Below are 17,639 nucleotides of genomic sequence, written 5' to 3' on the forward strand. Positions count from 1 at the left end.
GAATTTTATGGGAGGCTTTAGATGATGACCGCCTGCATTCCTAATAATCCTTCCTTGTTCTTCCACTGCTGCTTTCACCTTTCAGCCATATTTTTTTTGTACTGTGTATAATCCATTAAGGAGAAAATGAGAGCTGTACAGTGCTCTCTAATTGCTAGCCTGAGTAGTTCTCCTTTGGGAAACACCCTGAGTCTTAAACTAGGCAATCTTGTTGTATGCCAAGTAGGGAAAAAAAGGCACATTTGCCAAGATGGCCTCCTGACCCCATTAAAGCTTCCCAAGCATGTTCTTGCTGGCTACAAATTGCATTCACCTTTCTCCCTGTGAGAGATCTATAAGGATCATATGGCAGGACTGGCTCAAGACATTTGGCTGCCGGAGACACAACATGGCAGCCACATCTAAAGAAGGTCCAAGGGGTAAAAATAGCAAAATTTGGGGGGGGGGGGGTTGTGATAAATTACATTTTTAACTTGTATATGATGTTAACTTTTAACTGTATTCATTTTGATTTTTGTAAACTACCTTGAGTTCTCGAATGGCAAAAAGGCAGGATATAAATAAATATAATAATTTTTGGTTTTTGTTTTGAAATACATTTTTTGCCAAAATATGGGAAAAATTGATTGTGGGGTTTTTTAATGCTGAATAAAATATTTAAGACAAAGCATGTTTGGATTTAGTTTCCCCACATTATTTCTAAAAACGATGTAGCAGATAGACTTTTAGGTAAGACTAGGTACAGTATCTCACATCATTGCAATTCCTGGTCTTGGTTTCTTTTTCTACGTTCTTTTAAAGGAAATGAGCATTTTACATCTGTTTAGCACTACAGAGGCTTACAGGAACAAAATAATTTTCTTCACTTTATCAATACAGATTGTTTCTTCTATTATTGGATTGTTGCCTGCTCCTCATAAATTGGCAATAGTAAAGTAGTTCCTTGTAGCTCTGGAACTGTTCTTTACTGATGAGAATTTTGTAGCTCCATTTAAACAAAAAATAACATTAACAATAAATTCAAATTGTAATTGCTCTCTGAATAAACTGTAGTTTTAATATATCAAGCATGAATAATTTCATGCCAAACCAAATGGTTACAATAGGAACATAAAACACATAATGTATAATTTGATTTGACATAAAATTATCATGACTTTCAATCTGTAATGTGTGATTATACTGCATTTGTTTACATTTTTGCAAACATTTTTTTTTCCTGAAGAAAAAGTGGGAAAGACTTTCCCCCCATGATTTCAATTTTTTCCATGATTTCAAAGTTTCCAGAAATAATAAATCTGTAGCTCCACCACACCTAGGTTCAAGAGAATGGTACCCAATAGCATCCAAGGTGTTCTGGAACAGAAGGCCCATCTTTTGCTGCCCCAAATTTCCTGCAGCAGTGGCCCCATTCTGTCTAATGGTAGAGCTGGCCCTGATGTGTGTGTGGAAGAAGATGGCATATGAAGACAGCTCTCCTGGAGACCACTGAAGAAATTATGGTTGAATCCCAGTGGTTAGTACCAACTAGAGTAGTCCCATTGAATCAACTGTCAAAGGCAAAGAAGAAGCACACAAGCTTACAAAGACCTAATCATCACTGAGCATAGACTTATATGACAACACTTGTGTTGCATGTCAATACATACAAGCAAGTGGCATGCATACCAATGTGGCAGCTGGCTATGAGCAGCAATTTCATCTAGCTTCTGAAAAGATAAAATGAAGATGAACAAGCCAAGCTAGCTTTCCCTAGTCTGGTGCCTTCCAAATTAGTTGGAGTGCCTTAGAAAGTGATCACTTTGGTGGGCCTAGAAGCTAACTTTTTCCTTCACACGCTCCACCAGGTCCAGTAAGAGTGTGTGTGGGGGGGGATCAAAACCAGAACTGTTAGACATCCACTTCTGGTTTTAATTTTGAGGGGTTGGGGTTTCAGAGGATGTATACCCCAAGGGCAATATAGCTGCTCCTAGAACCTTCTAGGAATGGGGAAAAAATTGAGGTGATTTTGGGCAACCATTTTGGATAATTTTGAGGTGACTCTACAAGGGCTGAGAGCCACAACAACAGCCTTAAGACCCATGGGACACATTCTGTCCACTTCTGGATTAATTTGACTACAACATGGAAAAGACCTAAAAACCTTGGTACCCTGGATGCTGTTGGACTAGCACTCTCATTATACCTGGCTATTGGCCATGATGCTCAAGGGAGGCTGAGAAGAGATGGGGACCAATAATGTCTTGGGACCCAAGCTTGGGAATGGATGGGGTATGGGAGTTGTTGTTTGTTTTTGTTTTTTTGCTCTGAGAAGTACAGGTGTGGTGATACACTGCAACATTTGTTGCAGCTCCCACCTGTTCTTTCTTCAAAGCAAGTCTCAGATTGTCAATGAAGTGGTGGAGTTTATTCAAGATAATCATCTTTAATTGATGCTCACAATCTGGTGCTTGTGACACAACAAGATAATTGGGGTCAATTTGACTGCAGGATTGCATGTGATTGATGGCTTCTTAGTAAAAGTAGTTGGATGGCATGACCTAGCCATACAGTCTGAAGAGCTAAAACGTTCTTTAAATAATCTGTATATAAAACATTAGCAGGGCGATTGTTCTTTCGATCTGGATAAGAGAAATCCTCCTTCCTGATCATTACATTATCAGGAGCCAAATGAAAAGTGTTCCAAGAATGACTTGACATTTTATGATCTATCATTCCTCCCCCCTTCTTTATTGGAAGGAGTAATTGGCTTTACTGGAAAGATCCCATAAATCTCCAAGTTCCTTTGACCCAGACTTTTTCTAGATAGCAACCCTGCTCACTTGAGTCCAGGAGTAGCAAGATTTCAAAACATAGATGTTAAAAATTATTTTTAAAAAGTGTTTTAACCTGTTCTGAAAGACTTTTAATAATAATAATAAATATTTATTTATTTATATCCCACCTCTTCCGATTGAGGATCGAGGCAGGTAACAACAAAGAAAGTACTTTTTCTGTTTTTGTCTGCTGTGCATTGCCTTGGGGGTCCTGGTGAGCTGAATCAATTGAAATAAATGCAATCAATTACTCAACAAATAAGCTGGTCAGATTTTTTGAATCCACATACTACTGAATCGTAGGAAACAGATGGAAACTGTTAGGTTGAGGGTTGAGAGGACAGTCCTTAATCTTAACATCATGTGCCCTGCCCAACAATCTTTATATTATTTCCATAGTAATAACACCAACAGGGAAACAGCAGTCATGATGATGACCCATGGCAGGCCAGGGGGATGAGGCAGTCTAATCTCCCTGCACTCTACCTCTCCTGTTTAAAGCTGTTATTTCTCCACTGCTGTTAGCTGTGCTGAAACTACAACTGTAAGCTAGAATCACTTGCAGTTGGTGGTAATGCTAAAGGGCTCCCTGCTCAATCAATGAACCTTGGACAGAGGACATATCCATAAGAAAGAGAGCATGCACCTGACAAGAAGCAAAGGAAAGCATGTACATTAAGTGGTTTTAACTTTTAAGAAATCTAAACTCAGTGGGCTGAATCCCACTGGTTAGTCCCAACTAAAGTGAGCCTATTGTGCCAATTGTTGAATGAACACATAGGCAAACCACATTGATTCAATAGGTCTACTCTGTTGGACTAACAATTTCAGTCACAAACACTGAATGACATATAATTAAGTCTCTACAAGTCTTCCCACATAGGTAAAGATCATAGACAGCACTGCATATTAAATATTACATTCCAAACCTTTGATGTTTAATGTATCATTTCCTTCCAAACATCAGCTTGGGAGACAGGGAGGTGACATTAATCTGGGTGTTTGCTTGATTGTGGAATCAATGGTTGCCATATTGCATAAAAATGTTCATAATATCCATCTACAATTCTTAAACAATGGAGATGGGCATGTGAAAAGGTGCCATGAGTTTGTGGGTATGCACTCATTGGTGATTGTACATGTGCAGCTGTGGCCCTCAACTCAATGCCTATCACTGCTTCAAACCCTTAGTGACAAAATATTTGACCACTCTTGACACAGGCTTTTTGTGGACTAAAGTGTACCTCATCAGACACAAGATGAAACAGACAATAACCCACCCTCTGCCATAGAAAAAAAAATTCTTTAATTTGGCACAAATCTCCTGGTTTTTTCCTCCTGCAACATAGATTAACATTTCTAGCCCTTTGAAAATGTAAATATTGAGAAAACCCATGAATGGGATGTGAAAAGCAGACAAGGAGATAAGAATTTGCAAAATATACAGGCAGGAATCTCTTAGTATTTTACACATGCATTAACTTCCTCTGTGGAAGCAGTTGGGCATTTTTGCCCACCATGAATCTTTCACATTCAGTTCTGTGAAAGCAGAATTGCACAGGTACAGGATGTGCCATTACACACATGGTGACACTGTGCACATTACGCACATGCATGCAATGTGCATGTTATTTGCATACAGTGGTCATGGGATTCATATTTGGGTGTTGCTCAGCTCTGCCATTCATCATAAGAGTCATGTAACACAATGATACAGGCTGAGTGCTAATTTGGTGTTATATTCTGCAAAGGTTAAGCCCCTTTTCTACTAGGAAAAGCAGAAGATAATAAAGGCTCCATCCATTACCTGCCTTGCCTGCAAGTAATGTAATGAAGGTAATGTGCCTAGACATTGAGGGGAGAAGAAAGTAACCCCATAGAATTGGCCTATGGCCACAATTGGACCATGGTGACCATTACCAAAGCAGGCCACCACTGCGGTCCCAAACCAACATTGCCAGGAGCCAGATTATTTCCACTTCTTAACTGTGCAGCCTTTAACCCTTTAGAGCAGCATCTGGCCACTTTGGGGTATGCATCATGTAAATGCAATGGCTCCCAAAGCGGCCAGAAGCCGCTTTATTTGGCTCATGCATTTCAGGTCTGAGAATCTATGTTCCTCCCTAAGAGGAGTGTATATTTGAATGTCTATGACTATAAATAATAAAATAGTCTAAAAGAGTAACTGACACCTGCCCATTCTCCTATTTAAAATATCCAGAGATTCCAAGACTTAAGAGTGCTTAAGTAGAGTGTTGATGCTAAACTGTGCTTTGTTTATACTGTTGATCACGAGTTGAGAGACTAGACAGTGATAAAAGGGACCTCTAAACAGATACAGATTAGATAACAAATAGCAAATAGCTCCCAGTCCCTAAGTTTAAAGAGACAAGGGTGGGGAACCATGCCTGTTTTGAGAATTAATGCATAATTGCACATGTGGAGGTTTCTGAGGCATAGCTTTGATGTAGGATTTTGGTCACAATGTTTAAAAAGCTTTTTATGTTCCTGTAAATTTCACTCATCTCCTCCCTTTTATTAATTGTTTTAAAATAGAACAGAACTATATTAAGGGGTGAAAACCTAGAGGAAGAAAATGTTAGAATAAGAAATACTATAACAGGAGTTAGAGCAGCACTGAGCTAAACAGAAGAGAAAAGAAAGGCCCAGGAGCCAAGGGAAGCAGGGGGAAGGAGGGAAATAGAAATGCAAAATGTCAAGGAAAGAATAACTAGTTTTTACAATGTGGTTGACATAAACCAAGGAGATTACTAGAGGAAAACAAGCAGCACAAATTCAAAAGCACTTATAGCAGGGGGTCTCCTATACATAAGGAAAATGGAGGCAGCCCTTATTATTGGTCTACATATTTCTTCTTATTAATCTCCTAAAATAAGCTGGTCTTTTCTTACTTATCCTCCCCAAAATGCAAAGCTGTGTTTTCCCAAAAGTTAGAACCTACACTTTCCCATAAACTCATTTGACCTCAGTGCTTTGGACCACATCCATAAAGCCACTTTATTAAAAAAAATGTGCTGCTTGCACAGTACGATAAATTGAACAAAGAGCTCAGAAGGACAGGATCAATGAAAGTGATAAAGGAAGATTGATCAGCTGAATGGGAAGCCTATTAGCAACTGTTGAGAAAGATGAGTGCAACCCATTTGTCTGTTCCTCCAAAATTTAAATTACAGCATTACAGTGGAGCGTTGTAACAATGTCCCAGAAGGTGCATTGTTGTCAGGGTGATAGCAATTGGCAGCTCCATGCATTCTGACACAGAATTTTATGGCATTATAAAAAATGTTACCCTATCAGTACACTATTCCACTATGGTTTCCAATGTACCATAGGGTAGAAAAATGTCCCACAACTCAGTGAGTATTTGTAGTTAGAGAATAAACTGTCTTTCATTATGCCCAGTCAACAGACATTCAAGAAGAAGTTCCAAAACGGTGCAGGTCACATTTGCAGTTGAAAATCCCATCACAAGCAAATTGGAGTAAAATGAACACCAGCAACACTGTGGAAAATGTTTCTACCCCATAATAACTTTTTTTAAATTCCAGCAAGATGAGCCCACCATCACTGCATGACCATTGTGCCAACCTATTCATACAAAGAGCTCTGCATTGCAGCTTATCTTCATCATTACTTTGCCCAAAAAAGGTTGCTTGACATTTCCCCCCAAATGCATTATACTGCCTGGGGCAGGAAAAAAAAACTACTGCACCAGCTGAAATCAATACATTTGTTGGGTTATCTTTTTATTCCCAGAATTTTATTTTGACTATTTCTTTAAAAACAATAAAAGACAAACAGTTGAAGTGTAGAAGATTGTTCCCTACTATGCAGGTGACAATGTCTTATAAGGATTGCATTGTAGCTTTACGTCTATATTAATTCTGCATATCAGGTATGAAAATGTCGCATGAAAACCAGCTGAATATGCACAGGCACCAGTGAAATAACAATGAAAAATTCCTAAAGCTGAACATAGCTTTAGGGGGAAACAATGGTTAGAATCCTATGAGTAACATATGCCTGTATAACTCTCAGTTATGGAAGGCATTGAACAAGGAGGAATTCACTACCTCCTTGCACAGTGCTCCTTGCCCAGCAAAACAACTGGTTGTTGTGCAGCTCTACTCCCTCAGCTACAGACCAGCTACAGGTTGTACCCAGGTGCATCCTGGCTATCCTCATGCACCTGGGAAAGAAGGGGCAGCCTTAAGATGGGCATGGAGCAGTGGCATCACTAGGGGGATGTGGGGGTGCGGTCCACACTGAGTGGCACCCCAGATGAGGACACCTGTTGGGCCCTCTTCCCACTGTGCCCACTGCAGCAAAAAAGAGGGCCAAGCACACCCCTCCCGGCTTTGCAGTGGCAGCAGAGGCCTCCCAATTAAAAAAATAAGCAAAATAAGCAAAGCAAAAAGAATGTAAACCTTGCAGCTTCTTTGTTCAATGGAAAAGCTTTCATCAAATTATCACCCACACACACACCCCAAAAAACCCAAAACCTACAGACACATCTGTATCTAAAAGCTTCTTTTGAAGTCCTAAAGAAAAAGTGAAGGATTAAATAAAGCTAGTTAGGCTTATAATATTTAACTGGGTTTTTCTTTTCAATTTTTAAACTCAGCTAATTCCTACACAGTGGGCCTGGAATAATAATTTGACACTCAATTCTTTCCTGATGACTTTATCGGTGATGTGTCCCCATTGCTCTACACAGGGCCAGCCCTACTATACAATTGCCTCATGTGGCAGGCCCTGGGAGATGGAGCTATGAGTAATTTGCAATCTGTCTTGCATTCTCTAGAGAAGACAAAACTTATGCAGCTCTCCAGATGATGTTTGACTGCAAGTCCCAGCAGCCAGAGCCAACATATGCAATGGCAAGAAATGCTGGGAGCTGTGGTCCAATATTTTTTCCCAGGGCTACAGAATTACCACCGCTATCTTACATTTTATTTTATTTTGTCCTTTGGTATGGTGGCAGTCCCACTTCTAGTACTGATTCAATACTACCCCGAGGCTACAAAGCATCTTCAGTCACCCATGATTCTGGCTTATTTTAGGGAAAGATTATGTGCTAAACGACTCTAAACACAGAGGGAGGATTCTTTTTCATTACCTCGTGCTACTCTTCTTCCTCATTTTTTTCTTTATCTTAGGGAAGAAGTAAAAGCCAGAATGTAGTGAGCCATCCCAAATGGATCTTCAATAAATGGAACAGGAGAAAAAAAAACCTTCGCATACACATACAGAGAGACAGGCATGTATACCCCCAGCTCTCCCAGTTTGGTAGTCCTAGTTAATTTTCTCATTTATCAATTTCTCAGCAGCTTTTAAAATGTTCCACTTTAGATCTCCTTCTCCTACTTTCCCCTTTTGTACTCAGTTAATTCAGCAGAAGGGAGAGGAGAGTCTTGCACTTCCTAGATGCTGGTGTACATAGATGCTGGTGTCTCTCCTTAACATCTTACGTGTGTGAATTCTTCCTCTTTAATACCTTTTGCTTCTTGTTGCCTGGCCACATCTTTTGACTATACTCTGATGTGGCTTGGCTACATGTACCGCAGTTATCATCTCTCAAATGTTGGAGGGTATGCATGTGTTACAGACACTGAAGAATGTTTTAGAAATGAGAGATTTGCAATATTAAAAATGTCACTATTGCTGCAAAACTGCCAAAGAATGTTTCAGTACTTGCTCCAGGCAATAAGCCATTTACAAAGACAAAAATAGCCCTGAGAACACAATAGGAGAAAGGTCTGGTTTTTAAAATATTGTTCTTTGGTTTCCCTAAACCCTTCCCCATTTTTCTTAAACTTTTTTTAAAAAACAACAAGACTTTGCATTATCTCACAGTTTATTTGTATATCTCTTTTTGGCTAGAAAGCCCCCAAAGTGGTGAACAACATATTAAAATAGAATTGAAGTAAGAAATAATCACCTGCATCCTAACGCACCTTTTACTTAATGTTACTTTACATATACTTAGCTAAGTAGCAGAGTTACTAAGAAACCCTGTTAGTGAATTGAGAAGTTACGTACTGGGACACCAGCAAGAGTGCCTGATGTACATCGGGATGGATGCACATGAGTTCACAATCTGTACTGGTGAGCAATATGAATCAATGTGTGATGCGCATAGCACATCCAATACAAGATTCCGGTCAATACATGTAGAGCGGATCAGTTGAATCAGTGATACAACAAAATAGCTGCTTTCTATCCTCCTTTATACATTTACTTTTTAGTTCCTTTTCCCATCCTCCCAAAACTTTTGGAATACAGGATGCAATACATCATAAACACTAATGAAGGGAGAGGGAACACACCGATGTGACCATTCCTCACTTGTCTGTCCTTGTCTAGGATAAAAGTGGTTCTATCACAACCACAGCATAATTAGCAAAATAATCAAGAACTTATATTTTCTTCATTTCCTTCCCCAAAAGATGGAGACACTCTGCTCTTCCTCTCTGGAGAGCTTTGTGATACGTGAATACAATTTGGCATCTTCCTGCTGCAACACATAAGACCAGCAGAGTCACTGCTGAATTCCAGTGGCATCTGGGCCAGTGGAGATAGTGGAGATCTGGGCCAAATTCTGACCAGCTTGCCAAATTTCAGCTGCCAGATTTCAGCAGTCCTCTCTATGAAGCCCTCAACTTTTTGTTTAAAAACAAGCCAAACAGATAACAGAAAAGATAACAGGTTATAAATTTCCACCTGCTCCTCTGTTTGACCTTCCATTTTTGAAAACAGATGGATGAAGTCTTGTCATTCCCTAACAGAGTTAACACCTTTTATGGATCTCCAGAACTAGAAAGAACTGGAGATTACACATACTATCTTTTATAAGGGAGTGGTTAGATACAATGTGGGATATAGTCAACATTGTGGCAAAATGGACTCATCATATGGGATGAAAAAGATCAGACTGGAAAACTGAGCATGCTTTATTGATTTCTCTAATTGTAAAAGAGGGCTTGCCACACACCCCAAGGCCTTCAGGGGGTGCCATACAACTCAAGGGCATTTTTGCAGGCCTCAACCCTTCCAGATTGCCCCAGGCTGCCCTTGTCTAGGATAAAAGTGGAGTTCAATTGCCTTTACTAGAAGTCTACAGGAGGAACAATACTAAAGAGGCTGTAAGTCTTTTCTATACTCTGTGTGTGTGTGTGTGTGTGTGTGTGTATAAACCAATTTCTGAAAAGAAGAGGTGACTTCTATTTCTAGTGCATGTCTTTTTTCCCATACTTTTGGCAGTTCATGCAGCATCCGCAGGATCCCAGGAACAAATAATCAGCCCTAAACTTACAACAACAACAAATGATATTTCCAAACATACAGTGTTAATTCCCAATATTTTCAGTGTTATCTGCAGAAGCTAGGCAAGTGAGGCAGTGGGAGGGGACAGAAGGAACACATTTGATCCTCCTGCTGCTCTGTCTCTGAGCTCTCTCCCTAGGGAGAAAGCCCGAAATTGGAACAGCTGGGAAGGGCACGCATTTGCCCCTCCTCTCCTCTGTCACTGTGCTTCCTCCCCAGGGAGAAAGCCCAGCAATTGAGCAGCTGGAAAGGGTGCGTAATCACCTGTCCTGCTGCTCCATTGCTGCACTCCCTCCCCAGGGAGAAAGGCCGGTGACAGAGGAGTGAGGAAGGACATATGTTCACCCCTCCTGCATCAAAGGGGGAGGAGGGCCCAACTAGCTGTCACCCCTCCTCTGAGATGTCACCCAGTGCAGTCCGCACGCTCTGCATTCCCCTAATGACACCACTGTTCATTTGGTGTGTTTTTTCTCCTTGCCACCTGCCTTGCTGTCCTAGTCCAACCATATGGTGGATGGCACTGTTGCTGAGAAATGGACATCAACAAGAACAGGAGCAAGGATGAGAAGAGCAGAAAGCACTGACACTATAATGAACTGCCTCTATCTAAGTCAGTGAGCATGCTTCATGGATGAAACCAGAAAGATCAGCACCATAGCACATCATTTGGCAAACCTGAGTTCACCAGCTAAGTTTCACTTCTACAGCCTCTTCAGATTCACCTCTCTCCTCCATTCCCATTCCACTCTCATGAAAAGCCAGGCACCATAAGACCTTGGTTCACAAACAAGAATCTCCCACAGCTTCATCCCTCTATCCCTTCATCAACATGGCTATAGCACAGCTTAGACTTGTTGGGTTGTTCAGAAGACTAGCTGTTTGTTTCTTTTTTTAAAAAAAATCATATATATTCTAAGGATTGTACTGTAGAGCACTGTTGATGAGAGGTGGGACCTGGTTTATAGATACAAGTTTTTGTGTCTGAGATCCCTCCTGTGTGCATATATATTTAATTTTAACCCAATTCATCCTTTTTCAGTGGTTGTGTGGGTGACTGAGAAATTGGATTTTCAAAAATTATTGCAGTTGTTGCTCTCTCTCCCAAGTACAAAACAGGGACAAGTAGAGTGCAGGAATTAAAAACATGTTCCAGTGTTCAAACCCCTATGCTATGCTGGCTCTCTTTATTGTACATTTTCAAATCTTTTTAGTGTAAACACAACATATTAGCACTTTTCTGCAAACTCTCCAATCTCTGACTAAAAGAAATACATCATGAAAAAGGAACATGGAGAGATTTCAGATCTTAGAACATTACTTTTTGGACTACAACTCTCAGATTTCCCTGGCCAAGTGGAGATATCACTGAGCAACCATCTTCCCTGCTTGCTCTCTCTCATTCTCCTCCCATGCCCTGCTGCAGCTGTTTTATTTTTCTATATCGTGATTGTTCAAGATTTCCCAGGAAACACCCCCTACATGTTTTTTCTTCTTTCTTTTAATGTCATGAATTCTGTAGAAACTAAATAGGATTTTGATATTAACGTCAAAGATCAAATGCCTCTGAGATGAGACAGTAAAAAGATTTCACACACACACACACACACACACACACACACACACACAATATTCACATTTGCCTAGCTTTTCTATTACTTCCATTTTAAAAGGGCAGCTGGCATTTCAAGATGGATATTGTGCTCCTGAGACCTAATTTAAGCTGTCAGGTTTCCTAAGAGAGCTCATTTTTCTTTGCTATCCTATTACTCATAATGGCGTAGGCATCAGAAGCATGAATTCTGCAACCCCTATTGAGAGAGTCTTGCTACAAAATATACTTAAGAATTAACCATAAAAGAAAATGTTAATGCCCTAAACATTGCAGAATGGTACATGGCTGAATTGCTTTTAAATTTAATATAGAATTTCACTCCACAATTCAGAAGAGAACAAAAAGTAGCATGCAATGTCTTTTAAAAAACAGCACATGTTTCCCACCTATGTTCATGTTCTCAAAAATAATTTAGGCTCAAACTTTCATGAGTCACTACCATAATCTTGCACTTGCTAAGTATAGCTCATCAGGCATTTTTAGTAGTAAACTAAGATAAACACTCATATCCAATCCCCAAAGGTGCAATGAGACAATTAGCAGTTTTTAAAAGGACAAATTCAAAACATTGTAAAATGAAACTACCCCACAAGGGAAGGACTGGAGTTGGGGGTCTACCATATTTTGCAACTCCCATCTCAAATTATATAATTTTATTATTTTATAATATTTATATTGTTATATGCAGTGTGGTAGCACATGGATCTTTCCAACAGTCAGATATGGATACCCCAGAATGTGTGGGTGTTCAATGCCTTCAAGTCATTTCGAAATTACGACGACCTTAGGCAAAACCTATCATGGGGTTTTCTTGGTGAGATTTATTCAGAGGAGGTTTGCCATTGCCTTCCCCTGAGGCTGAGAGAGTGTGACTTGCCCAAGGGCAGCCAGTGGGTTTCATGGCCAAGCTGGGAATCAAAACTTGGTCTTCAGAGTAATAGGCCAACACTCAAACCACTTGCTCTACCCCGAAATACATTTCAAACTCAGTTTATTGTGTTTTAGCAAACAGCCATTACACACAAATGTATAACAAGAAAAGGAAATCTAAACAATTTAAATTACTGGCAGTCAGTCTTCAGGGGTCAAACCATTTTCCATGTCCTTTATAAACTTTATTGCATGTGTTTGTAGAGCCTTAACAAGAAATGTGGATGTTCTAAAGAATACAAATTTCAGTAAACTATAGCTCTGAAAGAAATAGGAGTGCCACAAAATGAGCTTGTCCTGGTGTGTAACTAGTTTAGAATTTCACCAACTGGAATTTAAGGGATTCATAACATAATAACTGTGAATTTACTAGTTAATCAAGCAAACTTCTAGCCAAGAATAAGAATAGTACAACTTTCCATAGGTACAGTTTCTCTACCAAGCTATGCAAGGCCAGTTCATACTGTAGAGATAAAGATGAAGGGATGGGGATGAAGACATCAAAATTATTAAAGATTTTTTGTATCTTGGCTCATACACCAATTAACATGGAGTCAAGAAATCAGAAGAAAATTAAGATTTGGAAGGGCAGTTATGAAGTAATTATATATATCCCCTACAGTCTGGCACAACTTATCAAAACCGGAGAATTTGGCATTTAAAGAATTATGCCAACTCCAAGATGTTGTTTTCAAGCCAGCAGACAAGGGAGGAGCAATAGTAGTTTGGGGCATGCAAGAATATGTTGCTGAAGCCCACAGACAATTAAATAACTCATTACATTATGCCCCTTGTAGATGTGACCCCACTAAAGACATTAAAAGGTCCATTTCTGACACAGTGTATGAGGCTCTTACTAATGGTTATATTAGCAACAATACATATGAATTTTTTGGTCTCTGTTTACTTTGCAATTGTAATGGGCGTACTGTGCTATCCCTTTTAATTTTTTACTGAGAAGTGCAAAGGAATTTATCTGCCATTGTACTGGCATTTTGTATGTTTGACACCTCCTTATGTTCTGTTATACTGTTCGGGATTTGCAGTTTTCAAGCCTACTACTGACTGGCAATGGCAACACTAGCCTTGTGTTTGTTAGGGCGTGGCTTACAGGCCAGCTCAAGCCTTTTTGTTTATAGGATTGCATATATTTTATGCTTTTTATTTCCTTTTAACATCCCATTGCAACATATTGTTTTAATAAAATTACTGTGTTTCCTATGTTAAATTGTAACTCACATAAGGCATAACCAGCACAGCCTATTCTGGGAGCACCAGTCCAGTAACATCCAAAGGATGCCATGATTCCAATTTAGTCTTTCTATCATTGGCTAAGCTCCATCATGTCTCATGTAAAGCAACCCTTCTTTCTCCATGTCCATGGACCCAATATATATGTATATCCTTCTATGTTAAGTCCTCACCCATCTTTCTTTTGTGAATTGCCCCTCTCTCTTCAGTGTGCAGAATGTTCTCCTGTGTGCCAATGCATAAAATCTTCCAGTCACCATGACCTACTTATTCCTGCTTTGCTCTTTGCTCTGAACAGAGTGCAAATAGAAACCTAGCCCCTTGGCACCCTCGGTCTGGCTTTCATAAGGCAGTCCCAAGCGTGAACAGAGCACCAGCTGCACCACCATTCATTAAATGCATTAAATGTCAAATTCTTCCTGTTTTCAATTTCTTTTCACACCATTATTCCTATTTGCTCAAGTTCTTACTCTTACATTTCATTAGAGAAGCTCATTACATGCTATGATTGTGCAGTATTAGATTAACAACTGCTTCCAGATGAAGGGACTGCTTCTATGATAGCAATGCAGTGTTCTGAGAATCTTCTAGGCTGCCATTCTAAGGAGAAAGATCACTAAATACAAAGTGCTCCAATCTCAGACCCTCTGATCTATCCAAAGCCCTGATATCCAGAGGGAGACATTTATCAGATTTAACCTCCCACTCTGAAGGTCTGTATTTCAAAATATGGCAACCAAACTTCCACCCACTGAAAGCAATGAGGAAATTCATATAGATCATCCTCAGCCCATACTTGGGGTCTGGTTGAGGACTGAAATTCCATGGATCCAATTTCTCTTCTTTCCTACCAACTGCCACACTGTTTAAAATCTCTCCTATTTTGCATTCTTCTATTTACATTCTTCTATTTTTGTCTTTTGAAAAATGTTCATCACAATCTCATTGCCAGAAAAGCCTGCATGGATCCCATTATCCTAGGGGGCCAAACTAGATAGCATACTATCCCCCCAAATCAGCTTGTCAGAAAATATGCTTTTTGTGTTATTGTTTTTAAATAGAAAGTAAATATATGGGACTCAATATGCAGATGACTGAATGGCAAATGATGATATGGTGGAAAGCATTGCCTTCTGCTCCCCTTTACCACCAAGGCCCCACACTTGATCAAGACCTTGGGCATATTTATACTGGAAGGAATGTTTCTACTGGAGCAATCTTGCTCATACAAGGATGAATTGATCCCCTCTGGGATTGTTAAAAAGGGAAAGATTAAAGCCCTTGTACCACAACCTATCAGAATCCTGATGTGGATCATTACTCCTTTCTGCTATTTACTTCTTTAAAAAGAATCTTGTAATTGCTAATTGTACAAATGGTGTTATTGGGCATGTTCAGATGATGAAATGAATACTGACAGGTGACACGACTGCACTCATTAAATAGCTAAAGGGCTGTCACAGAGAGGAAGGCACAGGTTTGTTCTTTGCTGTCTTAGAGGACAGATACAGGTTTAATGATTTTAAGTTACAGGAGGGTAGATTTTAATTGAACATTAGAAGGAACTTCTTGATGGTAAGAGCAGTTTGGCAATGGAACCAGTTTATCTAGAGAGGTGGTGGGATCTCTTTTTCTGGATGTCTTCTAAAAGAGGGTGAATAGCTACCTGCTGACAATGCTCAAACTGGAGTTCTGCATTAAGTGAGGGGTCACATTAAATGGTCCATGCAGCCCCTTCCAACTCTATGATTTCTAATTTAGCCCTAATATAAACTAAGAGGGTGTACAGACCAGCCATTAAGGCCAACCTGCAGGTGGAATAGGGATATGACGTCCACGTGACGCATGCCTCCACTCCATTTCCAGGCTGGCATGATGCTGTGCACTGGTGGGTGGTGTCACGGCACTCCTCTAGAAGATGACACAGCACCAAGGAGTGCCAAAAAGCTGTGGCGGCGGCGACTATGGCACTTTTTCCGCAGCGCAGAAAAAAGCTGCTTTTTGCGGCTCCTTTTTGCACCATGGAAAGGTGAGATAGGGGCTGGGGCATGTGGTTGCCATGGACCAAGTCTGGCACTAAAAGGAGCGGTCTGAACAGCCCCTAAATTGATTTTTTATTTCCTCTTCCTGCTTTGACCATGTCCCAGCTTTGCTATGCTGCAAAGAGGTTGTGCTTTATTAAAGATATTTTAAACAGTTTTACACCATGCAAAAGAACCTTTGGATGATGAAGAGGAAGAGGAGGAGGAGGAGGACAAGGATGAGAAGATAGAAAGCAACTGCCCACATACCCTGCCTTGGAAAGCAAATAAAGCTCAGTCCTAGTTTTCAGGGTGAAAAGCTCAGGAGCTGCAGACATTCTTATGCATCATTCATGATCTTCTGATTTTTACATCCTGTCACGCTTTTTGGGCCATGCTCTTGAGATCTAAAAACAACCCATGCAGGAGAGAGTTGTACTGGAGTTTATTCTGCATGCAAAACAATTCAAAAAGTACAGCAGATCTGTTCATAGCAGAAACGCCAAGCGTAGATCTAAATGCCTATTCAGGAGGCAGAATTTGATTACTAAATAGTAGAGGACACAAAGGCTTTATTGTGTACAGTGGTGCCCCGGGATACGAAATGATCGCGTTACGAAATTTCCGGGATACGAAAAAGTTAGATTGGAAAAAACTGTTCCGGGTTACGATATTTTTTTCGGGTTACGAAATTTATTTCGGCGCGAAATTCAAACGCAAAGTGCGGCTAGCGGCTTTCCAGCGCTAACGGAAAGCCTTTTCGGGTTGCGAAATTATCGGGTTACGAACGGAACGGCGGAACGAATTAATTTCGTAACCCGAGGTAGCACTGTAATTGTTTTGCTGCTGATACAGGGTTACTTGATGCTTGGATACTGTCTGGGGTAGAATAACAGCAGTTGGGAGGTTCTTCATGAAGTCTTCATCTATATGAAATACAAGGGGGTGGTTGTGAAGAAAATACATATTTTCTAAGAGAAAAGGTGTTTCCCAGCCAAGGGATGGAAACATGTTTCCTTCATAGAAAAGGTATTTTCTGCAGATCCCCTCTGATCTTGGAAGCTAAGCAGAGTCAGCCCTGATTACTTTTGGAAGGAGAACGGTGCTGAATACCAAGTAGTGAACTAGAGGAGGGCAAATGTTATCTCCATTTTTAAAAGGGGGGAGAAAGAGGACCCAAACAATTACTGCCCAGTTAGCCTGACATCAATACCAGGAAAGATTCTAGAGCAGCTTATTAAACAGACAGTCTGTAAGTATTTAGAAAGAAATGTCATTATCACACAAAGTCAACATGAATTTCACAAAAACAAGCCATGCCAAACTAAAATTATCTATATTTTTTTGATAAAAATTACCAATTTAGTAGATGAAGGGAATGTTATGGATATATCATATTTTGATTTCAGTAAGGCCTTTGACAAGGTTCCATATTATGGTCTTACAAAAAAGCTAGAAAAATATGGGCTAGACAATGCTACTGTTGGGTGAATTCATACTTGGTTGACTGGCCAAACCCAAAGGATGGCCAGCAATGGGCCCAGTTCTATTCAACATCTTTATTAATGATGAACAAAGGAATAGAGGGCATACGTATGAAATGTGCAGATGACACCAAATTAGAAGGGGTTGTTAATACCACAAAAGACTGAATTACATTTC

General features: G+C 40.0%; 1 protein-coding gene across 1 annotated transcript in view; it reads right to left on the minus strand.

The window, feature by feature from the left end:
* Positions 1-17,639, minus strand: part of GPR158 (G protein-coupled receptor 158) — a 150,006-nt gene that overhangs the window by 94,673 nt on the left and 37,694 nt on the right. The window lies entirely within an intron of this gene.

This window comes from Sceloporus undulatus, chromosome 6 (genome assembly GCF_019175285.1).
Source record: "Sceloporus undulatus isolate JIND9_A2432 ecotype Alabama chromosome 6, SceUnd_v1.1, whole genome shotgun sequence".
In the NCBI taxonomy this organism is placed as follows: Eukaryota; Metazoa; Chordata; class Lepidosauria; order Squamata; family Phrynosomatidae; genus Sceloporus; species Sceloporus undulatus.